Consider the following 16127-nt stretch of genomic DNA (forward strand, 5'->3'; position numbering starts at 1 on the left):
GTTGTACCATCATACAGCGAGACCTTCAGAGGTGGTGGTCCAGATTGCAGTACACACCGGTACCTCTAATACCCAGCAGCACGTCCTCTTGCATTGATGCATGCCTGTTTCGCCATAGCATACTATCCACAAGTTCATCAAGGCATAGTTGGTCAAGATTGTCCCACTCCACAACGGTGATTCGGCGTAGATCCCTCAGAATGACTGGTGGGTCAGATCGTCCATAAACAGCCCTTATCGATCTATCCCACGCATCTTCAATAGGGTTCATGTCTGTAGAACATGCTGGCCACTCTAGTCGAGGGATGTCGTTATCCTGAAGGAAGTCATTCACAAGATGTGCACGATGGGTGCGCGAATTGTCGTCCACGGTGACGAATGCCTCGCCGATATGCTGCCGATATGGTTGCACTATCGGTCGGAGGATGGCATTCAAGTATCGTACAGACGTTATGGCGCCTTCCATGACTACCAATGGCGTACTTCGGCCCCACATAATGCCACCCCAAAACAGCAGGGAACCTCCACCTTGTTGCACTCGCTGGACAGTGTGTCTAAGGCGTTCAGCCTGGCCGGGTTGCCTCTAAACACGTCTCCGACGATTGTCTGGTTGGAGGTATATGCGACACTCATCAATGAAGAGAACGTGATGCCAATGCTGAGTGGTCCATTCGGCATGTTGTTGGGCCCATCTTTACCACACTGCATGGTGTTGTGTTTGCAAAGATGGACCTCGCCATAGACGTTGGGAGTGAAGTTTTGCATCATGCAGCCTATTGCGCACAGTTTGAGTCGTAACATGAAGTCCCGTGGCTGCTCGAAAAGCATTATCCAACATGGTGGCGTTGCTGACAGGGTTCCTCCGAGCCGTAATCCTTAGGTAGCGGTCATCCACTGCAGTAGTATCCCTTGGGAGGCCTGAGCGAGGCCTGTCATCGACAGAGACAGTCTCTCTGTATCTCCTCTATGTACGAACAACATCGCTTTGGTGCATTCCGAGACACCTGGACACTTCCCTTGTTAAGAGCCCCTCCTACAACAAAGTAACAATGCGGACGCGATAGGACCGCGGTATTGACCGTCTAGGCATGGTTGAACTACAGACAACACGAGCCATGTACCTCCTTCCTGGTGGAATCACTGTAACTAATAGGCTGTCGGATCCCCTCCGTGTAATAGGTGCTGCTCATGCATGGTTATTTAGATCTTTGGGCAGGTTTAGTGACATCTCTGAGCAGTCAAAGGGATTGTGTCTGTGATGCAATATCCACAGTCAACGTCTATCTTCAGCAGTTCTGGGAACTGGGGCGATGCAAAACTTTTCTTGATGTGTGGATAATAGAAAATACAGTATTTATCTTTGCATCCGGAGTCTGATCTCTTTAATAACATGATTCATTAAGATCCTATGTCAGTTTAATTACATATGATCTCATAAAAAATTTCGAATTGTTAATTTGGTTTTACATAAAATAATCGAAGTTTAGCGATTAATTTGCTAATTAGTTACAACCTGGAATTTGATGCTAACATTATTATGACACATTTACTTACTGTTTTCAAAAGTTACTTAATCAGTTTTCCGATAACCGTTATCAAATCGCTGGTTCTGAAATAATGTATTACTAGTATTTACCGAATCTGGCTAATTACTTTTGCATTGCAAACTGATAAGCTGATTAGTTATACTACATAATGCACAAAATGTATTGCTGGCTAGTAAGCTAATCATTTACACTACATCATGTACATAACGTTTCCATTACTATCCTATAATAAATTATGAAGCAAAAGATGTTTCATTACATACTGTGTTTTGTGTAATGTGAATTGGTTGGTATTCCGAAAAGGTATCTTAGTTGGTATCGTACAGTTCATAATGTGTCCCTCACTAGTCCCAATTACAAATGGTGTCCCAAAGTCGAACACTACAGTGATAGTTTATCAAAGTTAAACATAAACAAGAACTGAAATTGATGAAGTAATTTTCATTAAATGACCTTTTTCAACACTGAGTAGTCAAATGTAATGAAGGAGAAAAGTAGTTGCCTTTGATATCGTTATCTACTTAGAGAGCTAAAAGAAACACAGTGTGTAAGGTAAGCAAGCACTTTAAGAATACAAACTTCATCAAGAACAAGCATTATGATGTTTCCTTTGATCATTAAGTTTACAGCAGAAGTCCGTGATATTTGTTGGCAAGTAAAACAGGAAATAACATCGATGTAAATAACAAAGTCTCTAATTTCATTGAGAGACTCAATAATTTGTAAGATAAGTATGCTCCCCTGAAAACAGTAAGAGTAAGTGGAAGCCTGCGCCATGGCTCACAGATCATCCCAAATTCCTCATGAGAGTTAAAGGCGGAGCACACAGGTTAATACAAGCGACACCCAACATATAACAATCACACCACATAAAGGCAGCTATGCAACCGAGTAAGTCAATTCATCAGGAATGTGAAACTCTGGTAAGCCCACTCACTAACTTAGGACTTACACAGACCTACTATACTGTGAAACATCTACAGGGGCTAGGAATAGGCAAACTCAAATCTGCTGGTGAACATCTAGTTCCTATTGAAGACCTAAATGAGTATTTCACAATGCCAACATTTTACTTGACCAACACACAAAGGCGCAACCTATCGATTCCCTTAATGCATCAGTGGTCAGGGGATATGAGAAGTTTTCTCTGCAGATTGTAAGCCCTAACACGGTCAGGAAGTCAGTTGTTAGAATTCATCATTCAGCTGCAGGACAAGGTAATATTACAGTGCAAATGATCATTTTTCTCGGTGATCCACTGCTACCTATAATTACAGACATTTTTAACAATTCTTTAACCTCGTGCCCATTCCCATCAGACTGGAAGCAGTGACTCATAAAAACACTACGAAAGAAGCAACCTGCCAAAGAACCCTTCGACTACAGACCCACTTGTATTCTACCATCGTTATCCAAGGCTTTAGAATATATAGTTCATGGACAACTCATTAATTATTTAACACCACACATCCTTTTAGATGAGTACCAATCTGATTTCCAGCAAAATCGCAGCATCACAACTGCTTTTATAAAAGTAACTGACGATTTAAAACAGGCCAAGGACAAGCAGCAGGCGACTATTAAGTGCTTTTTAGATTTCAGCAAGGCATTTGGCACTGTTGACTTTGTCATTTTACTTGCTAAACTCAAAAGCCTAAACTTTTCTTCAAATGCTGTAGAATAGTTCCATTTGTTTCTTACATCGCTTCAGCAATGTGTAATGGTTGGAGCAAAAAGATAACAACAGAGGAATGTAGTATCAGGAGTCCCTCAAAGATGAGTTTTGGGCCCACTACTATTCTCATTATAAGTTCTCTCCCACTGTAAAAACACTTATACATTGATGATGTCCTGTTATATCTAATTGCAAACCCAACAAACTTGTACACAGCCATCCAGCATGTAAATGCTGATTTACGTGCCTTGTCAGACTGGGTGCAGAAATTAGGATTGAAACTTAACACATCTGAAACACAAGCAATCTTAGTCAATCATGAAAGACTCATTACCTGCCAATACAGAGAATCTCTTCCACCATTGATCCTAAACAGCACATAAATAACGGTTTCTTCTTCTTCAAAGAACTTGGGAATAATTCTGGACCATCACCTAGACTGTACTGCACACACAATTGCAGTCGGTAAGAAGATGTTAGTGTCACTTAATTCACTACAGAAATATAAAATATAAAATTTTTTTTCCTTTCGAGTTTAACAATAAGATTGCAGAGTCACTTTATTCCCTATACTCGACTATGGTAACGCTATTCTCCAAGGACTTTCATACGAAAACTCGTGCAGGTTGCACAGGACGATGAATGTTTGTGCACGAGACATTAGTAAGATTCGCTTTTTCGACCACATCAATCCTGCCTAAAAACAATTACATACCATGGCTACATGCCAATAAGAACAGAGACCATCGTACCCTATGCTTGCTCTATTGTCTTCTCAATCACTGCACTTCCTCTTTTTTATTGTCAATTTTTACACTACCATCTGCATACCACACAAGAAACACCCACTCTCAATTCAGTAAAATCCTCTCTCTACCAGCACATAACACTGCCATATTCTCTAAATCAGTCTCTGTGCCAGGACCCCTACTCTGAAAAAAATCTTTCACAAAATATTAGAGAACCCAAATCCCTTCCAAGCTTCAAAAGACAGCTAATGGCCCATCTTCTATCCCATACTCAGATCCACAGCTTATTCTTGCTAATTCCTTCTAACCCCTCTTCTCTGCACAGTTCTCTATTTGTATTTTATTGTTTCCTATCTTCGATTGTCACTCTCATTTCAATCGTCTCCTTCATCTATATTCCTTTTACTCTTCATAACTCTAATCATAGACTCAAATGCATTAAAATAATTTTATTATTCCTTTTGCCATTCACTATTATTATTATTATCATTATCGTTATTATTGTTAATATTGTTATTAGTGTCAACTATTACTATTATTAGTACAGTCATTCTTAATATTATTATGACTATTATTACTGTGAGCTTTTCTAAGAAATCTTTCGTATGTTTTGTTCCTGGTCAGATGTGAGACAGAGTCTTAAGGCTCTAATCTACTTAGGCAAAATAAGCAATAAATAAATAAATAGTTAAGAAACTTTATCATTGCTAGTTTCTTAATTATGGCATTGTATTCCAACTTTTAATATCACAAATGGGAGCTCATAAATTCGCTTTCATACTTTAGTTCTGGGATGAACAAAACAATACCATATTGTAATTCTGTCTAGATTGAACATACCAGCATTTGACATTAACGTCATCAACTGTTCCATTCCACTGATGTTGAGTGTGAATCAGTCTTTTAGGAGTTCATTTTACTTTTTGAAATGATTCCCATTATTACAGAACCGTTAAATTTTTTTATTTCTTATTCCTCAATAAACATACATTGGGTGAATAAAATATCTTTACATCAATTACAAACAGCTAGCGTCTATGGTTTTCTGTGGAATTATTTCTGCATTTACAATTACCTAATTCTCACACTTTTGGAAACGTGTAAATAAATTAAAGGGTCATTAAATCCAATATACCCTCAATATTTACGTCATTGTATGAGGAACACTAGCTAATGTGAATATGAATCAGACATGATATGTTTAAGGCATTATACTTGGCAGAGACAAGCCTTTGGAAACACACGTGATTAGAAGAAGATTTGAAACTAGTTTTTCCTGAATGTATGTCCACTGTCCCAAGCACATATTAAAAGTTGAAATGAGCTGCATTTGTGTTAATTGCTTTGCATTGATAATGGTTCACGAATGTCCCTCAGAAAAATTTTGATAGCCAGTATGTCGGTAGATGGTATCATACATGATAACTGGGACTTTAGCAGGGCCGCTATATACACAACTATGCAGTTTCATGATATTTTATCACAAACATTATACATATTGTTCATATTTGCTGTAGATTTCAAGATAGCTCAAACTACAAGTTTTTTATCAAAACTTTCAACAAATGTAAGTAAACAATTCAAAGTATTTCAGCATAAGTCATCTAAGTAAACTATTTAGTGGAAAACAGTAATTATTTTAATAACACACTGTAAGTGTTACAGGCTCGACACAGCTGCTTCATACGAGTATGAGTGTGAGTTGGTGCTATCTTGGAGTGCTGACGAAATGCTTCGCTGGCCGCCTGCAACAGCAGAACTGTTTCAATGCACTTGATCTTGACGTGGAATTCAGAGCTTTTTCAGCTCACAATGGAGTCTTAACAAATCCACATTTATTTGTGATAGGTCGTCAGACATAGTTACATCGGGTCAGGAAGGAGAAAGTGTTATAATAAACTATGTTATAGATATAACGTGGTGATGGTTAATAGCTCGTAGTTGGTGTACTTCTGAAACTCATGGACCCAATGTCTGTGACAGTTCTGGCAGATAGCAAGGGAGGCCCACAGCTGAGGATACAAACCTCATAACCGCCTTCTAGAAATGGTGTCAGCATGGGGATCAGTTATCGAAATGCTACAGTCCTGAGCAGGGGCACCAATTTGTGAACTTCAGAGAATTTCCGAGCCTTTGTCTTTACTCCATGGCGAATCAGCAGCAGCGGCAGCAGCCTGGAATCATCTGACAAGGCGGGGGTATCCAACACTGAAATTCAGATTACTCTACTCAAATTTGGCTACAATGGTGAGAGAGAATGTCGCTAGAGTCCCAATAACAATAACGAGTATGAGTAACGAAAAAGTTGTATTGCTACGAGGAACGAAAGTTGCTGAAGTGTCAAGCATCAGTAAACGTGATGTCATACAGATTCCAAATGAAGTTTCAAATATTGCAGTAACAAAGAGAGATTTTTGTAGTGATACTGAAAAACTGCAGTCAGGAGTTGAAATTAATTAAGAACTAAAGAACAAGATTTGGCAGAAGATAGATGTTTGACAGCTGAAGAACAGAAATTTTAGCGTCTGTTTTATTGGAGTATACTGATCTTTTCCGAGAGCATTCAAATTTAGCTGTCACTCATCTGAGTCAGTGTCATATACATTCTGGAAATGCAGCACTGGCCACCCAGAAACCTTCCAGAATACCATTCACTACTGATAAAACAAAAGGTTGAATAACAAATGGAAGCTGGAATTATAGAACCAAGAGATCCTGCAGATCCACCATGGTATCCACTGGTTGTCATTGTCAAGAAGAAAACTATTTCCAAGGAACCACAGTTCAGTTTTCGTGTGGCTGAGCTCTACCAGACCTGGTAGAAACCCTTGGTTACTCAGGCAGATGTCGAACTTTTTTGGTTTGCAATCTAACAAATGACTACCATCAGCTGACAGCACATCTAGATGATCGAGCAAAAACTTTATTTGTTACAACAACAGGAGTGTTTAAATACTCACGTATGGCATTTGGACTTTGCAATGCATCCGACACATTTCAGCACCTGATGAATTCAGTTTTATGAGGGTTCCCACCAACACAAGGTCTTGTATACCTCGACAACATAATACGTTCTATTGAAAACGTGAAGCAGCTTAGACTTCAAGCAGTTTTCGCTCATATTGGAAGCTCAAATCTGTCTTTGTCAATAGATAAATATCATTTCACAAAGCCAAGACAACTACTTTGACATGTTATAACTAGTGGAGGAGTCCATCCTGATCCAAAATTAACTGAATCTGTCAACACCTTCCCGTGCCACAGAAATTAAAGGAATGCAATAATTCTTGTGAGAAGCAATTTTCTATAGCTGTTTAATAGCCGGTTATGCATATATAGCATGTCCAATGACACAGCCACTCAAAAAGGGAACTACATTCAATTTGTCAACAGAATGCACAAAGACAGTGGAAGAATGTAAAACTAACCACAGCTCCAGTGTTAGCCTATCCACATTCTAACATGTGCGTCATTCTTTCAACAGATGCTTCAAATTGAACTGATGGAGCTATTTTGTCTCAGGTAAATGATGGCCATGAGTACCCAATACCGTTTGCACCCAGGTGGTAAAACAAAGCAGAATACAAATGTACTACCTCAGAAAAGGAGCTCTGTGCTTTGGTTTTTGGTATAACATGTAACATTTTTTTTGACAGGAAGGGAATTCACGATGACACAGAACATGCCATACTTAAATGGCTATTGAGCTTAAAGGGCCCAAGTTCCAGACAAACAAGGTGGGCTCTGGGACTGAGTGAGTTTCAGTTTAAATTTATTCATCGACCTGGCAAACTACACATAAATGTTGGCGCAATGAGCCGAAAGGTGTATGTATGTGTTACAATAAGTAGTGAGGAAGAGTAAGTGCAGCTCAAGAGGAAGATCCACAACGCAAAATATGGAAAAATTGTCAAAGTTTTGTCGAAATAAATGGGTTGCTATACAAAATCACTAGAAAAGGAAAATGCCTAGTTCTTCCAGAAAGGATGAGAGAGCAAGTCATGATGGAATAGCATTATTATTATCTGGATTGTTGTTGTTGTTGTTGTCTTCAGTCCTGAGACTGGTTTGATGCAGCTCTCCATGCTACCCTAGCCTGTGCAAGTTTCTTCATCTCCCAGTACTTACTGCAACCTACATCCTTCTGAATCTGCTTGGTGTATTCATCTCTTGGTCTCCCTCTACGATTTTTACCCTCCACGCTGCCCTCCAATGCTAAATTTGTGATCCCTTTATGCCTCTGAACATGTCCTACCAACCTGTCCCTTCTTCTTGTCAAGTTGTGCCACAAACTCCTATTCTCCCCAATTCTATTCAATACCTCCTCATTAGTTGTACTGTGGTAAAAAAGCAACCAACATTGAAATAGCTGAAATATATTAGTGTCCAATTCGCAAAGTAGATATCTACACTTTAGGTCATGTAAATGCAGTTGACATTGAGGCCCAAGGTACCATCATATGTGATACCCAAACGTTTAAGGGTGATAAATCCTTTATAACGTCAATTTACAGTTCGCTATTTAAGTGGGGCATATCTGTACAGTTTTAATACGATATTAAAGCATGTGAAAACTAATATAGGTAGAATAAGATACGACTTTTCCTTTGTTTTGCGGAGATATGCTATGCTGTTGAAGAATCCGAAGTTTCCAGTCAGTGCTGTCAACACATAGCACTTGCTAGAAGAACGAACAAGTGAGCTACCACTAGCATGATGTCCTTTGTACATGATGCCACAGCCAGAAAAAGATCAACTGTATCATGTCCAAGAAAAAAAATGAAACCTGGAAGTACCATATATGATATCTTGGGATTAAACAGATCAAGCACTGCACAACAATGTCTATTTCTTTCATGACTGTAATTAATCTTCACTCAACAGTTTCCCGCAGCAGGAAGGTCGTTCAGATTGTTGACTGCAGTCTGAGCTGGGTCTTTTTTTATTACTATTTTTTGTTTTAGGTTCCACTTAAGAGGAAACAATTTTTCCTCTTTCAATGCAGACATGTTTTGCCAAAGTTGCTATATCATAGTAGGTTGTTTTTATTTTCTTTGTTTTACTACATGCTAGTTTTCTGTATTTTGCATTATACTTGTTTTTCTTTCACTTATTGTCATTTCTTCTGATTTTCTCACTACCGTCAATGTAGAAACTGAGTGTTTAAATTTTCGCTGCGTGACTGTTTACAGGATACGAAAGCATATACAGAAACAAGCTTTAACCTCAAGACTAATATTTCAGTGCTATACTAGGCTGTTTTGTTTGTTCTGTACTTTTTTCTGGCAGTGCAGCGATGAAAAAATATGTTATATATTGTTATTAACTATTTCACTGTTGTTATACATCTACAGAAGTATACCAGCAATAATTTGAATAACTATATAAAATCATAACAGCCAGACCTGGCATAATCAGGTGACAGAGATAAGCGATCTGATGTATTTCTGAAACTTTAAAAAATCTTACATAAAATCTTTTAATTATCTTGATCAAAATAATACATTGCTTTACAATTGATAACTAGTCTTGGTTACTAAACAACCATCTTCAGATATGTAAAAGTAATAAGAAACAGGAAATTGCCTTTAGGTTAAAATGACTTTTACAATCTTCAAGAACATATATATTTCAAAGTAATTGCCATTAGGCAGGGAAGTCATATCACTCATGCTATGAAATGTGTTTCCGTACACTGTCACCATCTGATAGTGTATTGTGGAACCATGTAAATAAATGGACAATACCTGTAGGGTGATTGTGTACAATTAACAATTTCATGACACTTATTATCTGTTTATGGTATGAATTGAAAACACATGAAGTCAAGATTGCATATGAAATCTTCTTTATTTGAGCTGATTACGTTTTGGCTAACAATATAGTCATCTTCAGATATTAGATATAAAACAGATTTTTTCCATGTTAGCATCATGTAACAGCTTACAGAACTGCACATACTGTAGCAGAGTTCAAGAGTATATTAACAAATTAATTTCATAATATGTACCATAAGACATTCTTGATTACTGTTAGTGCCATTATGGCTGCACACATTGTTAAAAACTTTCTTCAAATGACAACATCCATACATGACAATTAAGAACAGCTTCTCATTGATAGTAGCCAGAGTGTATCTTAGCGATGGTTAAAACGAAAATTATATGTTACTGTAGAGAATATGCAGTGAAAAAAGCATTATTTGCATAAGGAACTACCCACTAAAATGACTCAATGTAAAAGATGTCCTTACCAGATATGTTACACTATTACAACTTAGTAACTGACAAAATAAGTATTTACATCGTTTTGTAATCGTAATAGATATATTGCTGTGATGTGGTACATGTGAATAGTAAGGCTGCTGTTGCCCATTACAATGAACAAGAAACACAACTTTCGGCATATACATAGTATACACACGTGTGGCCAATACAGTGGTGACATGGGACTCATAGCTCCTAGTTTTTGATGTGTTGACTGAGAGGAATACTGCTGGGTGACGTTAGCAGCAGGCTACAGAAGTTTCATAAAATCTACATGTTCTAATAATAACTTAAAGACCAAGATGTAAACATAACCAAATTTAAATAGTCGACATCAGTACAGTTCACTTATTTAAAATCCAACATGACTTTAACGACAGTAGTTAGCAAGAGAGGAATCTGCTGACGTTATATAACCAAGCAATCAACTTTTTTCAGAATTTGGCCAATTATAGACCGCTAAACTTAAGATAAAGGGACAATCTTTTTCTTTTTATCCTCCTAGAAAAACTTGTTGCATTGGCTGATGGCCTGTCTCTGTTCATTTGACTTCACCCTTTTAGGTTGTGAATTTCATTGCTGGACAGGAAATTTTTAATATTGATCAGTAGCCTGAACCTTTCACTGTTCTGTATGGTGTTTTTTGCGGCACTCAATTTTCTCAAGTTCTTTCTGGCAACTTACTTTTATGCAATACTTTATTTATTGATAGTTTACAATACATTGCTGGCCTTAACTACTGCCTCAAAATGATTTTATTTTATTTTTAATATGTGTCTACACATGAATGAAATTATAAGGAACATCTCCAACATCCAACACTATGGGCCACAATTCAGGTGGAACTAATGAAGGACAGTTTTTTCATCACGCTGATAACATAAGATTATACAACAATAAAACTGAAAAGGATGTAAAATGTGTGACAATGCACATGATGATGATGGAATGACATTTTTTAAAACATGTTATTCTACATGACTTAATAGCAAACCATGTTTTAAGCAGCTTTACTCATACACAATATTAAGGACCTTAATGGCGGTCAAAACGACTTCAGAAAATTTTTATATCCTAGCAATGGTACTATGTAATGACAACGGATTCAGTTTATTAAAATGGAAAAGTGCATATGTATGACACTATAAGTAATATAAAGAGATGTAATAAAAAAATAAAAACTGCATTTAGCTCTGTGGCTTGATGCTTACCAAGTTCATACATAAAACTGCAATACTTACATTCTTGGAATTCACCATAATCTTGTACATTCTATGTATCATTGTTCGAGATCAACTTACAGAAATACATGTATTTGTAACTAAGTTTGTACCACACTCCATCACATGGTTGGCATTCACTCTCTTATGAGAAAACCTTACATAATCGGGCTTTCTACAATTTCTCCAACGAATCACTGAGATTTTGTCATAGAGTCGTCCCCATCTAGGTTGCAGCGTTGGCTGAAGTCTAAATTCAAATAGATAGAAGGTGGAAGGCATTAACTTAATTATCTTCCTAATGCAAAGCTTATTAATAATATTTATGTGCCTGTGTAATGTATGTGCAATACATTTATTGGATCAAACCTTTTTACTATTGAAAGGACATGTGTGAGTATACCGATATATTGACTACTTTGGCAGTTACTAAACCATTACTCCTTCTACAATTACATTGATAGTAAACATATTTACATCTCTAACTTTAATAGGAATGTAAAGCTTATAAATTTATAATATACATGACTAATAGGCAGAACTGGTAAAGACTGAATCAATTATCATTTATGGACATGGAACTAAAGTTACCACGGTCTACATAATACCAATCTGTACTCTCCAAACTTTTATTGATTGACAATGTCAACATACCTGAAAAGGTTATTTAAATAGATATTAGAACACAAACAAAATTTATGAAAACATTTTTTGTTCACTAATGAGGCAAATTTTCAGTACACTGTTGGTTATAACAACAAAATTACAGAGTGCAATTTTGGACCCAAGGAGACAAACGAAAAACTTTAGAATCATTAAAATAAAGGCATTTGAACAACTCATAATATAAATTAACTTTCAAGCAAAAGAATATGAAAATGTAACAAGAAAACAATACCATTCTTATTAAGAACCACATCAGAGTAAAAGGTTGGAATATCTTGTTTATGCATCATAGCATGTCAATGGTAGGAACGTAAAATACAGAAAAGAAAGTAAAAATTAGGTCATAGATCTTTTGCTACCATTTGAAGCCATCAGAATACTAACCACTGCATAGACTTGTCACCACCAACCAAATTAGCCAGTAAAAGGTGGCATGTAATGTGCAAGTACACTCAGTTCCAGTTCCAAGAATCAAATAAATTACTAACAATATGATAATAAATACAATTTAGAAATAAATAAGAGAACATGAAAAACGTGACTCACAATATAAATGTCAAGTTCGCAGCAACTGTGACTGGATTACATAAGAGCACACAGTAGGTATCAAAAGGTAATCATTTAAACAAGGATTAAAATCAAGTATTCTAACAAGCATTTTTTTAGCCAAATGAGTACAGATAAAAAGTATTACGATCTAAAAATAAAATAACTATTAAAGGCCAATCGACTGCCCTGCTACTGTGATCGAGATGCCACCTCTCAGTATGCATATGCAGTTGAGCCAGTGTCGATGCACACACACAGAGGGCCATAGGGGAGGTGGTAGTGTATGTAACAGACTACTGTGCAGAACACATTCAACATGGTCTGTCAGGACTATTGCTTCCATAACTCCAAGCTTGAAATACATTTTTAAAGTAGGTCAGCAAAAGTGCTGAAAAAATAGTTTCGATTAAATTCACTTTGCTCGTTTAGTAGTAGTTTAGGAGATTTTTCTCTTCTTACTGTGTATTTATTTTTATTTATTTATTTATTTATTGTTCCGTGGGAATAAATTAAGGAAAAGTCTCCATGGTCATGGAACGAGTCAATACATGAAATTATAACACGATATTAGAAACAGATAAAATGAAATATAAAAAAACATATTCAGGTGACAAGTCGTAAGTTTAAATGAAGAAAATCAACAATGTAACACTGGAATTTGCTTAATTTTTTAGCTCTTCCAGGAGCTCCTCGACAGAATAGAAGGAGTGAGCCATGAGGAAACTCTTCAGTTTATACTTAAAAGTGTTTGGGCTACTGCTAAGATTTTTGAGTTCGTGTGGTAGCTTATTGAAAATGGATGCAGCAGAATACTGCACTCCTTTCTGCACAAGAGTCAATGAAGTGCATTCTACATGCAGATTTGATTTCTGCCTAGTATTAACTGAGTGAAAGCTGCTAACTCTTGGGAATAGGCTAATATTGCTAACAACAATATTCTATACTTTGCAACAAATCGAACCTCCCTTCCTTGGACGCTGTCTAATCACACACTGCACTTCTGTGTGCAACACCAACATGATCCTCAAAAGGATCTTCAGTTCATGGTATGGTTCCCATTAAGACAAACTATAGCAAGTTGGAACAACAGAGACCATAAAATGCACTGCTCATTTACGAAATGAAATTGGCAGACCTATAAAACTGTGGCATTATTTTTATCTCAATAATTATCCAAAGGGGTACACAGACTGTGCAGGCTCTTCTACCACAATGAGAAAATTCTTCTGATACTAGTAGAAGAAATATGAAGAAATAAAGTACCAAATTTAGAAACAAAGATAATGTTCATGTACTTGCCTTACAGACGAATGGAACAGAGACAGATACATATGGTACACCATTATTATTTATGCAGCGGATTAATTACAAGACATTGAGTACACTGAATGAATAACAACAGTATTAGCAAGGTCTTCAAAACCAGGGAGTAATTATAAACATTAATCAGCAGTCACAAGAGGGTATTCCTTTTTTTCATTCTGAATCTGAGTGGCTTATTTGTGTGTTTAAACTAGCTTCAGAACTCAACTTCCTCTAGGCTTCTTGGGCAGGTTATGATAAAAGATGAATTTATGGTGAGTATGGGTGTACAGTATTCCCCTTACACCAGGTATTTCATTATGTCTTTACAATAGTGTGGGATCATTAAAAGCTAATGTTAGGTTCAACATGATTTTTGTGGTATTAGATGAGCACATATAATAGCATGAAACCCTCATTTACACACAATTGCACTCACAGTCGGTTCGAAAGTTCCAAAAGAGATATATCACTGTTGCCATTACCAGCATCCTCAAATCTCATAGCATAGGAGTCAACACAATGAAAGACATCCTTTGTTAATTTAATTCTATTGTATATACTGTTGTCCAAGTATTATGTGTAAAACTTTTTTTTGTGCTATACTTGCTGTGAATTCTCAAATCTTATAATCAATATAAGATCGATTGTAAAAATTCGCTCTATGTGATTGCTTCAGACCATAATTCACCATAATCTAACTCTTCACGTGGTAAACGTTCGTTCTTGCATAAACCAACAGACACTTTTCGCTAAAACATGAAGTTAAGTAGCAAATATCACTTATAATTATAATATTCTAATTAATATCAGTTAATTAAAACACCAATAAAATGCAAAAACCTTTGAAAATACTTAGCATTTACAAAATACAAAAACATGCTTCTACACTCCCTAATCAAATGCCATCATTTGATCTACATAAGAATAAAATTATGTTCAACTGTTATTACAATATTTTAAGAAGATTTTTATTTTTGTATCTTTTTAGCTATTCTATCCATACATCAGTCCATTCACTCAATGTATTATAAACATGGTATAATAAATATTTTGCAATAACGATGTATATTATACCAGAAACTGCCTCTGCTGGCGTGATCAGACCATTGGCAGAGTAGTGATAGAGTGAGGGGTGTGTTAAATGGTGGTTGTTCTGGTGCTTGTCACTTCAGATGCGTTTTGGGTCATGGTGTAATAGCAACATTGGTGGAGCCATATTAGATTGATTCAGATATATATTTTTGTGTAGAAAATTAAGAACAAGCAATCATTCTATAAAGTCTTTTGTTTGTTACTCGTACCTCAGTATCACCATGGACATCAAATAAAGCTGTGGACCAATAACTCAGCACTGAACGACATCAGCTAAGATAAAATATATCCAAAGAAGGTGTGGCTTTGGGTATCTCCTTACTCAATTAACTATCGAGTAATTTGATTAAATGTCATAAAGTAAACATAGGTAAATCTTGTACTCGCCACTCTCAAATACTAACCTTGGATTGAGCATTTAGAAGTGACATAAATTCAGCACTTGCAGGCAAGACAATGCGGTAGTAAAATACTTACCATCTTTCCACTATGTTCTGCAAATAACAGATGTAGTATGCTACATGTGTAAATAATTATCTGAGGGTAACATTACTAAATTTCAACTGCTAATTTGAAATAAATAGAAGCAGTCCAAAGGTGTATTGTCTAGTGACTTGCCTCCCACTACATGCATGTTACACAAACAAATGTACAGTGCATGGCAGGGTTACTTTGAACCAATATTATCGCTTTTTTACCTTGTTCCATTCGCATATATAGCTCTTCCGGCTTGCTAACTCTCATCATTCCTATGTAGTATCTACGATGGTGGTAGAAGGATGGTCACAGTCTTCCTCAAGTAAATATTCGCTACATTTACCAAACAGCACATATGAGAACTACATTGTTTTTCTTCAAAGAATTCTCACAGAAGTTCCTAACCATTTGTGTTACAGTTTTATAGTAGCAGCACCATTCAATTACGATCATAATAGCAAGTCTTTGAACTTATTCGGTGTCTGTTGTCATGTCTTCTCGATAATGGATAGAAAAATACTCTGCCATTGCTCACGTCAGCGTCCAGTAGGCGATTTCGTTTAAACAAGCATTGTACTGTT

This window comes from Schistocerca piceifrons, chromosome 1 (assembly GCF_021461385.2).
Source record: "Schistocerca piceifrons isolate TAMUIC-IGC-003096 chromosome 1, iqSchPice1.1, whole genome shotgun sequence".
NCBI lineage: Eukaryota > Metazoa > Arthropoda > Insecta > Orthoptera > Acrididae > Schistocerca > Schistocerca piceifrons.